The sequence below is a fragment of the Bombus vancouverensis genome, chromosome 14 (assembly GCF_051014615.1).
Source record: "Bombus vancouverensis nearcticus chromosome 14, iyBomVanc1_principal, whole genome shotgun sequence".
In the NCBI taxonomy this organism is placed as follows: Eukaryota; Metazoa; Arthropoda; class Insecta; order Hymenoptera; family Apidae; genus Bombus; species Bombus vancouverensis.
Genome location: NC_134924.1, coordinates 10,826,061 through 10,841,598, shown reverse-complemented (window position 1 = coordinate 10,841,598; position 15,538 = coordinate 10,826,061). Strand labels below are relative to the sequence as shown.

At 39.5% G+C, this 15,538-nt stretch overlaps 1 long non-coding RNA gene across 1 annotated transcript in view; it reads right to left on the bottom strand.

Annotated features, from left to right (window-relative positions):
- The window catches only part of LOC117154459 (uncharacterized), a 115,399-nt gene that overhangs the window by 59,101 nt on the left and 40,760 nt on the right, over nt 1-15,538 (bottom strand). The window contains exon 3 of the long non-coding RNA XR_004463782.2: nt 8,467-8,504. This is a non-coding gene — a long non-coding RNA (uncharacterized LOC117154459). The remainder of the gene's footprint in view (nt 1-8,466; nt 8,505-15,538) is intronic.

Sequence of the window (15,538 nt, the reverse complement as noted above, 5' to 3'; positions counted from 1 at the left end):
CGTACTTATACTTGGAGCTCGTTCGTGCAAGGCGTGTAACACGCGACCGACCGACCGACCACCGATCGATCGATATGCATATGCACGATTCTTTCGGCGTTCGTGCACGCGCGCGCTCCTGCTCGCCTCGAAGAATGCGAACGCCGATTGAAGGAGGGCCAACTCTTGACTCTTTGATGGATTGCACGCATGCTGAGCCAACCCTTTGCGCAACCAATCCCGTGTTTTCCGGATGGTCAACGACACACCAGTTTTATGGTTTCTGTAGAGGCACGTGTCTGGATTGATAATGGTTCGAGATTGTTGGAGGTGGCAGGAAAATATTTGTATGATAATTATAACGATATGAATTGAAATTAGCAGGCAAGGTTGGAAAATAGGGTGTTAAGTATTATTCATTGAAGTTCTATTACGATCAGAAGGTTTTGAAAGTACGTGTTTATATAAAATGATGTACTTTTATGTAATTCTGTATGAGTCGATTCCTAGGCGTAAAATGAAAATAGGACACTTGACGAATGTTTTAATTCTAAGTACTATCTGATTTTCTGCGTTATTTGAAACGTCAGATGAGATAGGGTCACTGGCCGTCTATTCTGGTTTCCGTTTCGGAGCAGAAAGTGTAGGATACAGTTGACCGAAATTCATTTTTGCAATATCTCTGTCATAATCCTCATTTATCCCCAAATTTTCGAAGCTTATTTGTATCGAAACAAAAATATATAGTAAAAATCGATGACCTGACTTATGAAATATAATTGCGTCCATTATCCTTATCTTAATTCGTTATCCTTTTCTACATTTTGGTATCTATAACGTGAAAATAGGAAATTAGTTAAAACTGAAACCGAATTAATTTTGTGTCCAAGTTTCCAATATGGGACCGATCGTAAGAGCAATGCAACATCGTGTAGCAACATAAATAGAATTATTAAAAGATTGGTGTATTAAAAATTTCAAAATCTTCAGCATATCGTTAGAAGATTATATAAATATAAAATATATGTAAATACAGCGTATAAAAATTGAAAAGAAATATTTATAATTGTAAAGACTCGTCGATCTTAGAAAGTATATTTCCAAAAGAAAACTCCATTCCCAACAAAATGATGAAATTGATAGAAAAAAATGTTGCAACAATTTCGACTTATACAAGTGTTTTGTTGCAATGTAATATTCTATTTTAACGGGTTCGCGTGGTTGGGGAACGTGTTTTACTCGAGTCTTTTGACGCTGATTGAACGACGACTTTGAAATGGATGTCAACGCGCGCGGAAAAGTCTGACTCGTCTCTTCGGATGTGAATGTTCTTTGTAAACAGCAGAAATCACGCACAGGCTTTCTGGGCGTGCTGAGAACAAGTAAGTGTGCGTGCATATATCTCCAGAAACCGCCTAGCACGATAACTCCGAGCCGTGTGATAAAGAACAATTTAACGGTCTTGTTAAAGATACGAAATACGCCTACTGCGATAAAAGTGAGTGAGCCAGCGTGTTTCGATCGTTGAAACGTAATATGTACCAAGGATATCGAACCACTGTGTCAATAAGAATATAATGCAGTGCCTTTGAAAGTACGAAAACAACATGATTTTGATAGACATAGGTAATAATTTACGGAAATGCGAGATTTTATAAGTTACGTCGTTCCCTGTTTATGTAGTTTTGAATATTCGTGTATTTGTTCTAAGAAAATTTACATCTACGAATCAATTCGGTCATTTCAAGTTAGAGAATTTAAGGATTTCTATCCTAATTTCTAATAAATTGTCATTTTCTTATCTCTGGAAACCTATATCTTATTCTCAGACAGAAACATTGTTTAACTTTCAAATATTCCAATTTATTTTATTATTTGTGTAGATTAAAAAATGTTCATGCCTCGAATTCGGTAGTCTTTTTGCCTATTTTTAACGATTATCGGTAATTTTTAATATTTGAATTGTGTAAAAACGAAAATATTTCAAAGAGAACGTATCACACATGATAAAGGAGATTTTTATCTTTCATACGTTTCGCGTAAAAATCCGACAGGAACCGTGGACCGACAGGAATTACAGGAACCGTGAAAGACCTGTAAAAGGAAACCTCGTGAATCGACAAAACCGGTAGAACCACGCTATCGATTCAAGCAAATTTTTATAGAACAGCTTTTGCCACTGGAAGAAAGCAAGTTGTTGCCAAACTGACTGGCATAATTAACTGTAATTTAGAAAACCCGGTAATTATCCCTACCATCCTGGTACTTCGACGAACTTTCTAACGTATCGAAGCGATAAACGACCATAAGGCGCGCGTGACTTTCCGCGTTTGCCATCCAAAGTTCGCGACTTCTCGTTTCCGCTTTTTCACCATCGATTGCCAAGATAAAAAGGCGGCTAGAATCGGTCGATGTTTCCAATCAAAACGTTTATTTCAACCTTGCTGATTCAAGAAATAATTAATTATACGAAGGATCGCGGAACGTGAAAAACGGTTTTCCATTAATCAAGGGTCGCTTTGAGACGCGCGCGGCAAAGTTCCAAGCGAAATCGAAATCGATGTATAGGCATTCGCGTAAACTTTCCAATCAATAGGGTGAGATGGCCGCTTGCGCTCGCGCTGGCCACGAAATTAATTTCACGAATTGAAAAGGTGACCCTTCAGACGCCAATACAATTAACCGTGAAACCCCGAACTTCATATTTTATACAGCCGGCGACACCGGGCAAATTGAAAGAGACAATTTTTGCGGCGAGCACAATCGCGGCAAATGGATGCCGCGAAAACGCAGCGGCCTCGATTCGATGAATTGCCTCGCTGGACGATTCTACGCGCGTACCTACATACGCCCAGTTGAAACAAAAATCGACGCAGACAGATTACATATGCTGTTTCGAAAAGTCAGCAGCATATAGTATTCACCAAAATCAGTAAGAAAGTCTTAAAAAGAATAGATCGAATATCGTTAATTTCGAAGCTATAAGACTTCAGTCTATATCGTATCGTATCCTTGCTTGAAAAACAACGCGGCTTAAAACATGCAAGGGACCATGAAAAGAAGATAAGAAATCAGAATCGACAGAAACAAGTGCGTTCTTGGCATTTGCATATTATAATATTAAAGAATCCCAAAGAACTTGTTCGTAATGAAATAATAAAATAAGATGCAATGTATAACTGGAAAATTAATAATATTCCTGGCCTCGCATTTATTATAATTTTTGAAATAAAATACTTGTATGTATACTTTATTTATATATATGTATTATCTTAACAAAATATTTATACACGAATGCAGTTGATGTTGAACAATTGTAAATAAGGAAAAAGAGAAATAAATGATTCGACCGGATGTTTTATCGTTTCGAATGTTTGAACAGCGAAAATCGAATTTATTTTGGTTTGTATTACATGCTTCTGAAGTTTGATCGAAATTCTTTGAAACATCCTGTATAGTGTATATCATTGGTGCATTATACATTTTTGTAACGAAGGGATACAGAAGAGGGTGAAAAACGCAGAAGACGCGTCTAGCTCGCAACACACGTCGTCACACCTGACGTCACACACTCGTTAGGGGGCAGATGGGCCCCCCTCTCAACCGTGACGTTCGGCCCGCAGTGGGTACCTGGCGGCGTCTACCCATGGGGCTTCTTTCCTTTCTCTTCGTCTCACCCTACTCCCTCTTTCTCTGGCCGTGTATCGTAGCGTGGTCCCCCCTCTTCATCGGTGGCCCCATAAGGTAAGGCAAAATAAAATAAAACTTCTGTCAAGGGAGTTCCCTTTTCCTCGCACACATGCGCAGCTGCTCAGGTAGCACGAGCTACTTCCACATTAGAGAACGGAACTGCCATGGGGTGCCGTGCCCCATTAAAATTCCGTCTGGCCAGACGCCCGGCTGCTCCCTCGCGTGCTGCGTGCAATACCGTGAACCGGGGGACGGCAGAAAGAAAGAGATTATTAAGGTGACGAACTTTCGATCGATTTGTTCGGGATGCGCCCTCTTCGGTATATATACCAAAGGGGCAGAAATGCAATATTTGAAAAATGAAAAATGACACGGCACGCGGAGCAAACTAATCTTCAGATCACGGAAGTATATTTTTTATATAACAAATTGGATAGATTTTAGTATTCGTAAGCTCGAAGGCGATAAATCCTTTTACACAAATGAATTAATAAATTCTAATAAACAGATAAATTGTTCTAATAAATTGTATAATGTACAAGGGTAACAGATTTGGTATTAAAGCAAGCACAAATTATAAGACAGTTTATCAAATTTGACATAAAATTGTAAAATTGTAAGAGAGAAAAATTGTTTACATAACTTGGAAGATAATTTGGTAGAGAACAAAAATCAGAATTTCTTAATGTTTATCAAGGAAACCAAATTACTCGATGAATTGATATAAGGCTAATGTTCATCATCATTGTACATTGTCAAATACTCGTTAAAAATGAAGGAATTGTTTCTGCAATGTTAATGTATAAATATAATCTCTAATTGATCACTTGCTAAATCGTTAATATCACTAATCTAATAAATTATTGTGTAAAAGGAGTTGTAGAATTTTTCTATCAAGCTGTACACAAAACTTGACAAAAGATCCGAAGAATATCATTGTATCCTTTCAATTGGACCTTAGCCTCTTGATCTATTAATACAGCGACAAAAGATTCGGTTATGTTAAGGAAAACTTCCTGGCCACTGCCTTCAGTGACCGTATTCTTTAGTCGAAAAAAGGATCCGAACTAATTACAACGGGTACCATAAAAATGTACAAAGGCGCGAAAATGGATGTAAAGCGAGGCGGTTCATTGTCCGGCGTGTTATTGCACAGTGACTAAAACCTCTTAAACTGCGTCAAAATGGCCAGTAACGAGGAAGACTCGACCGTTTTCACGCCTCGGTTGAAAGAGAGAAACTACAGACCGATTTGTCGTCGGCCGTAAATCTTTCCTGCTAATTCTCAGCACGAGACATCCGGTGTGCCGAGCAAGGTATTGCGGGGGCGTTTCGTGTGGTAAACATAATGTCCTGACCGTAAAACCTTTTGTCTGCGCTGTGTACCTTCGTTTTTCCGCATGGATTGAACGTGTGCCCGATCGGTCTTTTCCGAGTATTACACCTGGTATCTTTACTAAATCGTATTGGAGTCCTGTGTCGGAATTTGGATCTTTTCTTGTTTCTTTTTCATTTTATACGAGACATTATATTTGAATTTTCTTATGTATCAAAGTATTTAAGATAGGCTATTATTCTCAATTTTGTATTATCTAATTACTTGTCAGAATAGAAATACTCATATGTGAAATTAAAATAGTTTTATAAATATGCAAATGCTTACTCGTAAATTCAACTAATGACATTATGGAAAAATTTATTCCTATTTTATTTCACAATATCGAATATAAAGATACCTTTCGTGTAATCATTACAGTAGTAAGCACAGAGTAATAATTACGAATTAAATCAAATTGAATTTGCTATAACTACTTTCGCTACTTATATGCTCATTATTACGTATATCAATTTTATATAACATAATATACATGGTCAATTTTATGGCTGTAGCATCGTTGTTTATTTTGGTACAGTACTATCAATTTGGTACAATCATTATTTTTCTAGCAACCGATTCTATCCCTGTTCCTTTTCCGCTTCAATCAAACTTACTAACGTCACATCTGCATTGAAGTGGCTTTGCGAAGTGGTCATGAAGAAACTAACGAAGCTGCCATTTACTAAAGAGCCGATTCATCGTTCAGCGTCTAATTCAATTCTCCAACGTTCCTCCAATACTATCATCGTCTACAAAACAACTTGTCTCGCGAAACATCTGCCCGCACGAGTTTCCTCCAGAAACCCACCTCAGCACCGTTTCTCACCTCTCAACGTCGAATTCCGTTACGTTTTCGACTTTCAAGTATATTATACACACACGCGTGCCTGTCAGAAACTGAACTATGGAATCATGCGAACGCAATGATTCGACGGCTAAAGTGCCTCCGATAAAAAGACCGAAACGGAATCCACCAGTGTTCTCTATCTTTTCTTCCACCCTCGCGAGCCTTCCAATTCTTCGACTGTTCGCGACAGATTGGCCAACACACTCCGCTATATCCGGCTCCATTTTTGAACCGCCCCCTCCCTAACGGGAGCTTAACATCATCAAAAACTAACCGCATCCAGGAGCGTTTCACGATCGAGCAACGCGACTGTATCGTTTCTTTCACCGTACGATGCACAATGACTTTGGAACATATGTCGAACGATGGAGTTTCTCTCGGCCGCATCAAGATACGTTATTAACGCGTGCCAGAAGAGGGGAAAAACGGTTCGTTCTCTCGTGTAGGAAATTGTAACGGGTAGAAGAAGAAATCTAGACGGAAGGAAGATAGAGAAAGACGGAGTGGTAGTAAAGAACGAAGGAAAATCCATTTTCATGTCGAGAACGACTGGAGCGCCTAGACACGTGGGTGGAGGAAGCAGAAGGACGAGAAGGGTGGGGTAGGTCGAGCCATCTGGTTCTTTGCTCTGCACACGGCCACCTTAAGGGCCTTTTAAATCCACCAGAGACACACACCTTGAGACCTGTTTGGACCAAGGGCCCTCGAACTCGAACGCTTGGCCCTTTAAAGATCGATCCTGAAACGAAGACACCGAGACCTTACCCTTGGCTCACCTTAACAACCTCGAGGGTAACCGCACCATTCAATGGTCCGGCTCTCTCCTCACTTTTTTAATACGTGTACACGTTCTTCTGTTCCGTTGATTTGGATCGTGTTTCTCCACGGACATCTCGCTGTTTGGTTTGTATCGGGTTTAATGGACTCGCAGGAGCCCTTTTTTTAAGGTTTTGATTGAAGGGGTGTGTTTAGGTGATGGATAGTTTTTACCGAACTGCATTTAGATCGATATGTTTCATCTTCTCTGTTTGCTTGGGAAACGGGAATTTATTACATCGAAATTATTTTCTTTAATCGAGATACAAATGCCACGTGAACTACCAACGAGGATGAGAATATTCTCACGAAACTGTGAGAAGTAAAACTACGACGATGGGATTTTTATCGAAAGTCTTACTCTGTGAGTAAACGAACGAAAGAACGATGCATCTATAATCTATAAGATCTCGTGCTTTCAAATAAAATATTAATGCAATGGTCCATGCATCTTGCATCCTTCCACTGAATACCGATTAACATTTTATAGAATCACAGAAAGAGAACGAAGAGCGACGTACATGGACTGTTTACCTTGAAGATCAGCGTATCGCGGCAGGCTCACCGACAAAGCCAAATTAATTTGCGAATCGTTCTTGATGCGGATCTCGAAGGGATCGTCGGTCGCTGCCTAATCGATATACATACTGAGTGTTCATCGTCGCAAGTCCCGGACGATATCGACGAACCCCAACGAATGCAGAAACGAGGCAAGTCCACAGAAGAGAGTAGGAAATCGAGACGCGAGACGAAACGACTGTACGAATACACGTATGCGTAATCTTCGAGTGGATATCGGGAGATGAAAAAAATTGCAACTTCAGATGCTGCTACGGCAAGCATTTCTGACCCGTATCTCGTGCAATTCTCATTGCCCCTTCCCGTACCCTGCTACTTTTGTCTTCTTACACAGCCTGAGTTCACCCCGATCTCTGTCGCGGGACTTGGCTACGTGCAAGGGTGCATTTCGCGGACCCGGTTACCGCGCTCGTAGGCACACATGCACTTTTGTCTACGTGACGCATGTGTGCCGCGACTTGCGAGCGCGCGAGCAAGAGAGAAGAAAACCAGAGTCAGCCAGAGGCCGCGGGAAAGGTAGATCTCCGTGTGCTGCGAACACCACGGAACGAGAGAAACGAGAGTATGACGAGGGCAAAAGAGGGTGAGGTACGAAACTGCTGGGGATGGGCAGACAGTGAGACTTTTATTAGCGAAGGAATCAGCAAGCATGATTATGTACCTTAGAGCGTCTCCACCTCCGTTTATCAGTTCCGCCCTTCTCCTTCTCCTCCCTTCTTCGAGCACCCGTTTACCTACCTTCTCCCACACGTCTAACCACCCTTCCTTCTTCCTACTCTGTCTCCGTCACCGTCATATCGCCACTGACATTGCACGACGACGACGACGACGATGACGACGACGACGACGACGACGACGACGACGACGAGACTACTACGACGACTACGAATCTGCCACCCCGTCGCAGCTGCATTGTCAACCCCTTCCCTCTGCTAACCCGCTGCTCCCTGCACGAGTGTATGCACGCAATGGCGTAGAAAGCCGAGGAATCGCGTCTCTATAGACGCGAGATAAACGATTCTTCGTTTTCTTCGAGAGCTCCGATGGGTTAAGCTTAAGTTCTTATACGTATAGACATCTATCGCGTTGCGTAACATCGTCGAGGTTAGCTTGAGGGTGATTTAGAGAAGGAGTTGAAGAGTATCGATGGATAACGGTGAAGGATATTGGTACTTACGATAAACGTTGCTGTGGCGATTTGAAAGATGCTGTCCCCTGCAACAAAAGAAAATTGCGAATGTACATCTTCGTAAAATGAAGGCTTCTTGGTAATAAAGATTTAAGGGAAACCATTTCTAGTAATATTAATTTTCGTTTCCTCATGTTCAAATTATTTCTAAAATTATTGAAAGTATTTCGAGAAATGATTTCACACGTTAAATTCATATAATGATCAAAGGTACTCCGTCTTAAGGAAAATTAATTGTTTCGGTAAGCAGATCCTGAAGGAGCGAGTGCCGTTAGAATCCCTCGCAGTATTACCAAATTCGTTGTCCGTAGATGAAAACGCAGAGAACAGAGCCGTCCTCCACGAAATTTGCATCTCTGCCTCGCCAATGCCGCCCAAGGCGATATTGTCGTCACAATGAAACCACCCTCCCCCCGAAGCTCGCTGTCCCATCCCTCGATACACACTCCGACACAGCGATGTCATGTGCGGGTGTCGCACTCGAACTTTCGCCTCGAACCAGATGCGCGAAACTTCGCGAATTCTGATCACGCATACATCACGGCACGGCTAACAAAAAAATTTTATCAGCCTTTTTTTCTGTTTTTTCCTCTCCTCTCGTATTTTTTCTTCCTTTTTTTTTTTTTTTTTTTTTTAGTTTTCGAGTTGTCCCTCTGGACACGCTAAAATCCTTTTGAAACAGCCGTGTGCCAGCCGAAACTTGCGCCGGAGAAAATTTAGATGCAGATGACCAGCCTCGTCCGCGCAAACTTTTTAATTTTGAATTCTCGTTCCGGCACGAATTTAGTTTCCGATAGGTATTACCGGCTCGAAATAGTTACGCTAGCCTTCCTGCTAATTTACATTGCATTGCAGGTGGCGACGTACCCATTGTTCGTGTCTTCGAGTTGGTGTTATTTGACGATTAAATTGCAGCTTCGGCAAAAAAGCGATTGCAAGTGTATATATGTGGACTACAGAAACGGGTTTCGAAAAGTTGTAAATTTAGGAGAATTGTAGTAGCTGGATTATGGTTTATTATGCTTTCATGAGATGTTTAAAGATGCAAAAATATGTAAAATGCATACAATTATAGTACTCACCAAGAAAAGTGAAATATATTTGCTCTACATCGATTCTAAGATCGATAGGTATCTTTGGTATATGCATCTTATATGAATACTTGTCGGTTGTAATTTATTCATTCATTGTAAATAATGTAGCTGAATTACAATAATGCATGGGTATGCAAACAATGTAGAGTAAAACAGGAAAATACGAAGATATACATCTGTCGATATAAAATTTACATATGTGAATATCGTATTCAAATAAAAGGAAAGTACATTTCTAGCGAAAGCGGATATAAAGTTTCAAGCCTTACTATGAGTGAATATTTTCTTTGATATCGTAATAATAATGATCTTCTCTCGCGATACGGTATTTCTTTTCGTTCAATTAATCTTTTCGCACTTCGATCTTTTATTCACATTTGATATATCACCAAGTGATATATTTAAATTATCCATAAATACAAGATTACATCTTACGATGAAGAAATGTTTCCGATTTCATATTACACGTGTATATTGTTTGTCTCGCTCTTTTTAATGAGAAATTTAACTCCTTAAAATTTGACTACAACGTAATATAAACGAAATAGCGTCTATTTATATGAAATAAATGCAAAGTTCCATACACTGACTCTACATACTTCTCGGTCCTTTCAGCGAATACTCTCCCAAGTTTCTCTATTTTATTATACAATATATAATAAATCTTTAAATAAATATTATATAATATATAATAAATGTATTATATAATAATAATTCACAGAGTAAATATAAATCTTCCTATCCATTTGCAACGTTTTGTCAACTTCGAACTCGACCGATTCATGATATTTAAAACCGAAACACTACCAAAAATTTATGTACGTGTTTCAACCTCCTTTACTTTCATCGCGAGAGGAAAACTGAGTTGTAGTGTATCATCAATTTCTCGTGAAACAGCGAAATTCCACGAATCAGAATGCGTCTTTCTGTGCCCCTATTCAGCGGTCTCGGCGAAGGATGCATCGGTACAACGCTTTGGTGGCGAGGGTAAGGAAGGAAGAAGGACGAAACTAAGGAGGTCATAGGTGTGAGGCATAGTTCGACGCCAGTATCTGAGACAGTTTCAGCGGGCAAGACTTAACAAATAGGCAAAGTTTTGTTCCGAGGATACCGCGCCCGGCGGATTCTCCGGCACTGCCACGACATCCTCTCTCCTCTTTGTTTCCAAGTTTATGATGTATTAGATGTTCCCCGTTCATTCTGCCGCGTTCCTTTCCTCCGTTACCGCGCCTTTCGGCTGACCAATTTATGTCGTACCCGGCAGTCTACGCGAAACTTCCATCTAACCGAATTAACGACGCTTCTCATTGCGATACACAAGAATTTAGAATGATTGGGTTTATGTGTTGGAATAAGTTTGGATGAGATGGACCGCGGACTTCTCAACGATAGAACAGGCATAGTGATTAAAATGATTCACAAATATACATATAAAATGATACATATGTGTTTTTCCTACCTTGCAATTTGATTTCTTCGACGCGAGTGTTATACCTTTGTCGATTAATATTATTTCACCTATATATTTAGTATTATTAATATAATAAATATATTAATACAGTCTTTGCATATGTATCTTCTAAAATGATTTGAACTAGTAATATATTGATATTGGTATGAGGTTTAATATGTTTTTAATGGTTATTTAATAAATATTAACCTTTATTTTATCGTATGCACGTGTAACTCTGGGCAGGTTTGCAATTGTAAAACTAGAAAAGAATTAAAAGGATAAACTCGTATTAAAGCAATGAAATGTACGTAGTTTAACAATAGCTCTTGTACTATAGTATAGGATGTATACCCAACACAGAGTGTAATATGAATGAATTTCTCGTGCGAACCATCTGCTTTGACTTGAGTTTCTAACTCCTATACACCTATACCAAACGATTAACTTAGATTTTCTATCGATTTAGATTCTAAAATAGGAAATAAGCGAAGAAACATATGGTACTTTACTATGTGATACAGATTTTCGTTATGAATTCCTTTTATAGAAAGAATACCTTCGACAGTTAATACACATAGAATATTTTCAATATATATAGAATATATTCAAATTCGTCGCAATCGTTCAAATATTTCAGTAAACTAAACGCACCGTGATATATCTCGATGCGAATCGGATTAAGGTACACTTAAGCTCATAAAGAACTTCCTCCTGAGCTTATCGTTGGATTATCGTATTAATCGTTGTAGAGCTGATCGTTACAATTATTCGAAATTCTTTCAAGTATAGAATTTTACTAATACACGGATAATATGAGCTACAAAAAAAAAAAAAAAGAAAGAAAAATGTCCGAATTTTCATACAAAGTGGACAGAGGAACTAAGCGGCAGAGGATACAAGCGCAACGATCGACGTGAAAAGTTTCGTATCCTCGTGGAACGCGCGTTTCGCTGTGGCCGGGGCTACGCAGACGCGTCTGCTGCCCCCAGGATTAATAAACTTTGTCGCGTCTCGGCTTACCCCGTTGGCGTAACTCCGTACGTGGAAAATCAATACCCGATACACATACGTATCCTTGCAGAGGTCCGCTTCTCTACTTGTCTCGCGCTATCTCTCTTTTATCACGATGCTATCTGTTTGGTATTGGCGCGCTCGTGGGAAATACGGTCGTACGCCGCCTGCTCAGACGATAGAGAGGTGATGAGCGAAGCATTTACAAACACAAGTAGGTCGTCGTAACGCGTTTGTCGTAACGCCCACATCGTTGTCCCCACACCACCCTCCTGGCGAGAGACGACGTCGCCTCTCTTCTCTTCAGGGTGACAGATGGCCCGTTAGACAAAGAACTTGGTCTACTGCCTTTCGTGGCGCGTTGCGTAACTCGATAAAACCAGCGTCCAAAGTCGATCGTCCTTCGACGTGAACGCTCTTGCCCTCGTGCAGGCACACGGACCGATCGTCAAAGGGACGATGGGGTTGAAAATCAAATAGCGTCGTCTCGATGGGAAACCTTGATCGTTGTCAAGATTGAAATCTCTCTATCGTTCCTTCTCTATTGACCGTACCTCTTATCTTTCTTCGCGATCGTGCCGATCAGAAGTTTCAGTTCCCCCTCGAAACGACGAAAACCGCGTCAAGAACGATCGAAGGGTGCTCCATGCCGTGTTCCATGACGATTAGACGATTAGGAGACTCCCTTCCGCAAAACCTCGTTACGGCACCCGCTATTGGATGTGGAATTAGCTGCGGGAATTACGATCGTTCCACGCTTTTTCTGCGGTATTGTGATTTCTTTTTTCCCGTCGGGCTTGCGTTTTGGGAGATCGGCGGATCGCATCAGGGGAAACGTTTCTAAATACTGTGCAACCGCAAATGGCGCGGCCGCGTTTGAACTGCTCGTCACGAATGCTCCCTCGTTGGTAATTTGTCTCGTGTTTACTATGCTCGAGTTACACTTTCGTAAATATGTACGTGATTTACATTTAACATTGTTTTCCAAAGGACTTATAGGTGAAATTTCTGTTTTATGGGCGATATAACACTGTCCTGGAAAATTCACATAGCATCACGAAATTTCATCGAGTTTTGTATGACGATATGAAACAACTATTGTTTACTTCTGTTCGATTATGGTAAAAATGGTTTAAACAGTATTGTTCAGAAATATATTATTCGTAATATCGGAACATCAAGACGAACAATGAAATAAGAAAGTTATAATTTTGTTGCTTGTTATATTTTTGTGTTATCGTTCTTTCGAAGCAACTACGTCGTAACCTGTTGTGGAAACGAATAATATTCCGAAATTCTGGACCGAAGCTCGCACGAGAGGACGATCGTGGATCCAATAATTCCGGATAACAATAAATTACCGTAAAGTCCAGTCTCTCGATACGAATGACGTGATGCTAGATTACAGTCCTGTGTCTTGCGATTCACGTTATGGCACTGACACGCATGAACGTGTCTGAACGCACTGAAACGCACACGCGCGTATAGGAAGGGGCGTTACGTCGATGGCTGGCACAATGGGCACGTGGCAGAATCTAATCATACTCGCAAGTTTCAGGGTGAGCTTGTATTTTTTTCTTTTTAAGTTTCATCAATTCAGCGTGTTAAGTCGATAGAAGATGATTCGTTAATCCGCGTCGCTCTATGAGACAGAGCTGTTTTCGTGCAACGCAAAACGATATTTACGTAAATGTCGGGATGAACGAACGTATTTGAATGATTTGCAATTCAGCCCCTATAATTTACACGATAATATTCTACTAGCGTTTGGTACATTTATTTCCTTTTTCCAATTGTCAATCCGACTTATCGAGTTTCGGTTAGGATTCGTTGGTTTGTCGTAAAGACCGATTGGATATATTTGGCGTCGTTTTATTGCCCGTTCTCAATCTTAATTCGATTATCGATCTCAAGAAATTGCTTTTCACTAATTCTCCGAAAACCGTGAAATGAATTTTATTAGTTATATAATCGTAACCAACGAACGAGCTATTATATAACGACGAGCTACGAGACATACTTCAAACATTTTGTTCGATTTTAAGGATTTTAATTTACAATAGTTTTTAGCTTCTAAAACTCATCTAGGAATTTATTTGGATTTATTCATTAGAATTATCCGATATCAGTCTCTCAGACGAAGGGACGTCTAGGAATAAAACAAAGATGTGGCAATTAACATTTTACTTACTGTTTGATATTGAAATAACAGCTGACGTATTTATATTTTACAGTAAAGTAGATGTATTCTCGGCGGATTTATTAAATTTAGCATGAATATCTGTTGCAAAGTAGCAAAGCAATCGGAAAGATTTGTTTCGATGTGTTACACGTTCATATCAGTTCGAAGTCAGCGCTCGATACGTCGTTCGATTGATTAAGCTGGTGTCGTGCGTGCAAGTTGTACATGTGTCTGGAACTATGCTAGAAACACGTGGCCCCTGCCTCAGGAGACGCCCCTTTCATCTAATCGTTGCACCGCTAATGGATTATTTCAATCGAAGAATCGAGGGATCGCTACCGTTCTTCAGAAAGCTATAATTATGCTCAGCCTATCATTATAGATTATTCTACTACTTATGCGCTGTAACAAGATTCCTAATAATCTCACCGTATTTTAGTTTTCATTTGCCGTAACTAATAAAAAGGTATCTTTAAATGTTACACTTTTAAACAATATTCTACGATTTATCTTTTGCAGAATAATTGCAAAATTTACTATCTATATCTTACGGATTAATTTTCTGAAAAAATTTACTATTTATATCTTGCTGTATTTTTCCTCAAAATAAAATTTTAACGAGGGTCCATAAAATGATAAAAGTTAAAAGAATCGAGTGATTCTCACTCGATCGACCTGAATCACGGAAAAGAGAAGATCAAGGTAAAAGTAAGACGGAATATATCCAGCTGTTACGCTAAGTATCCTGAAACGGGACAGGGAGTTCCTTACAGGAAGGATGAAGCAACAAGTGGCTTCTTAGCTCAGGCAATCTTAGTTCGATGTTCAACAAGTGTTTTCCGAATGGACGCATGTTCTGGGAATCTTTCGCAGGAAGTTTAGCAAAAGCAGCTGCTTGTCACGAAATGTTCGTACAGTTCAATTGAATTATCTGGATATCTAGTAAAACAATTTGTTCGTTATGTTAAGCCACTTGTTTTACATTCTTATTTATCTAATGTTTCTTATTATTACACTATGATCGTTTTTTTTTTTGGTCTAAAAAAGCAACTGTATTTTTTTTTAGTTATAAATATAGCGTGGCTTTGCATTTGTTTAAATTGAAATCAAAAACATATTATTAGTAGTTATCTACATATTAATTAGATATATATAAAAATATAATTTTCCCAGACATTTGTAAAATTCTGTAGCTCTTTACCTAAAATCTTAAAATGATATTTACCAATGCATAATTTAAAAAAAAATGTATACTTCATCGCTACTATCGAAATAGAACCATTCACTGTGTTTGTAAACCTTCGTTGCATTCATTTTGCG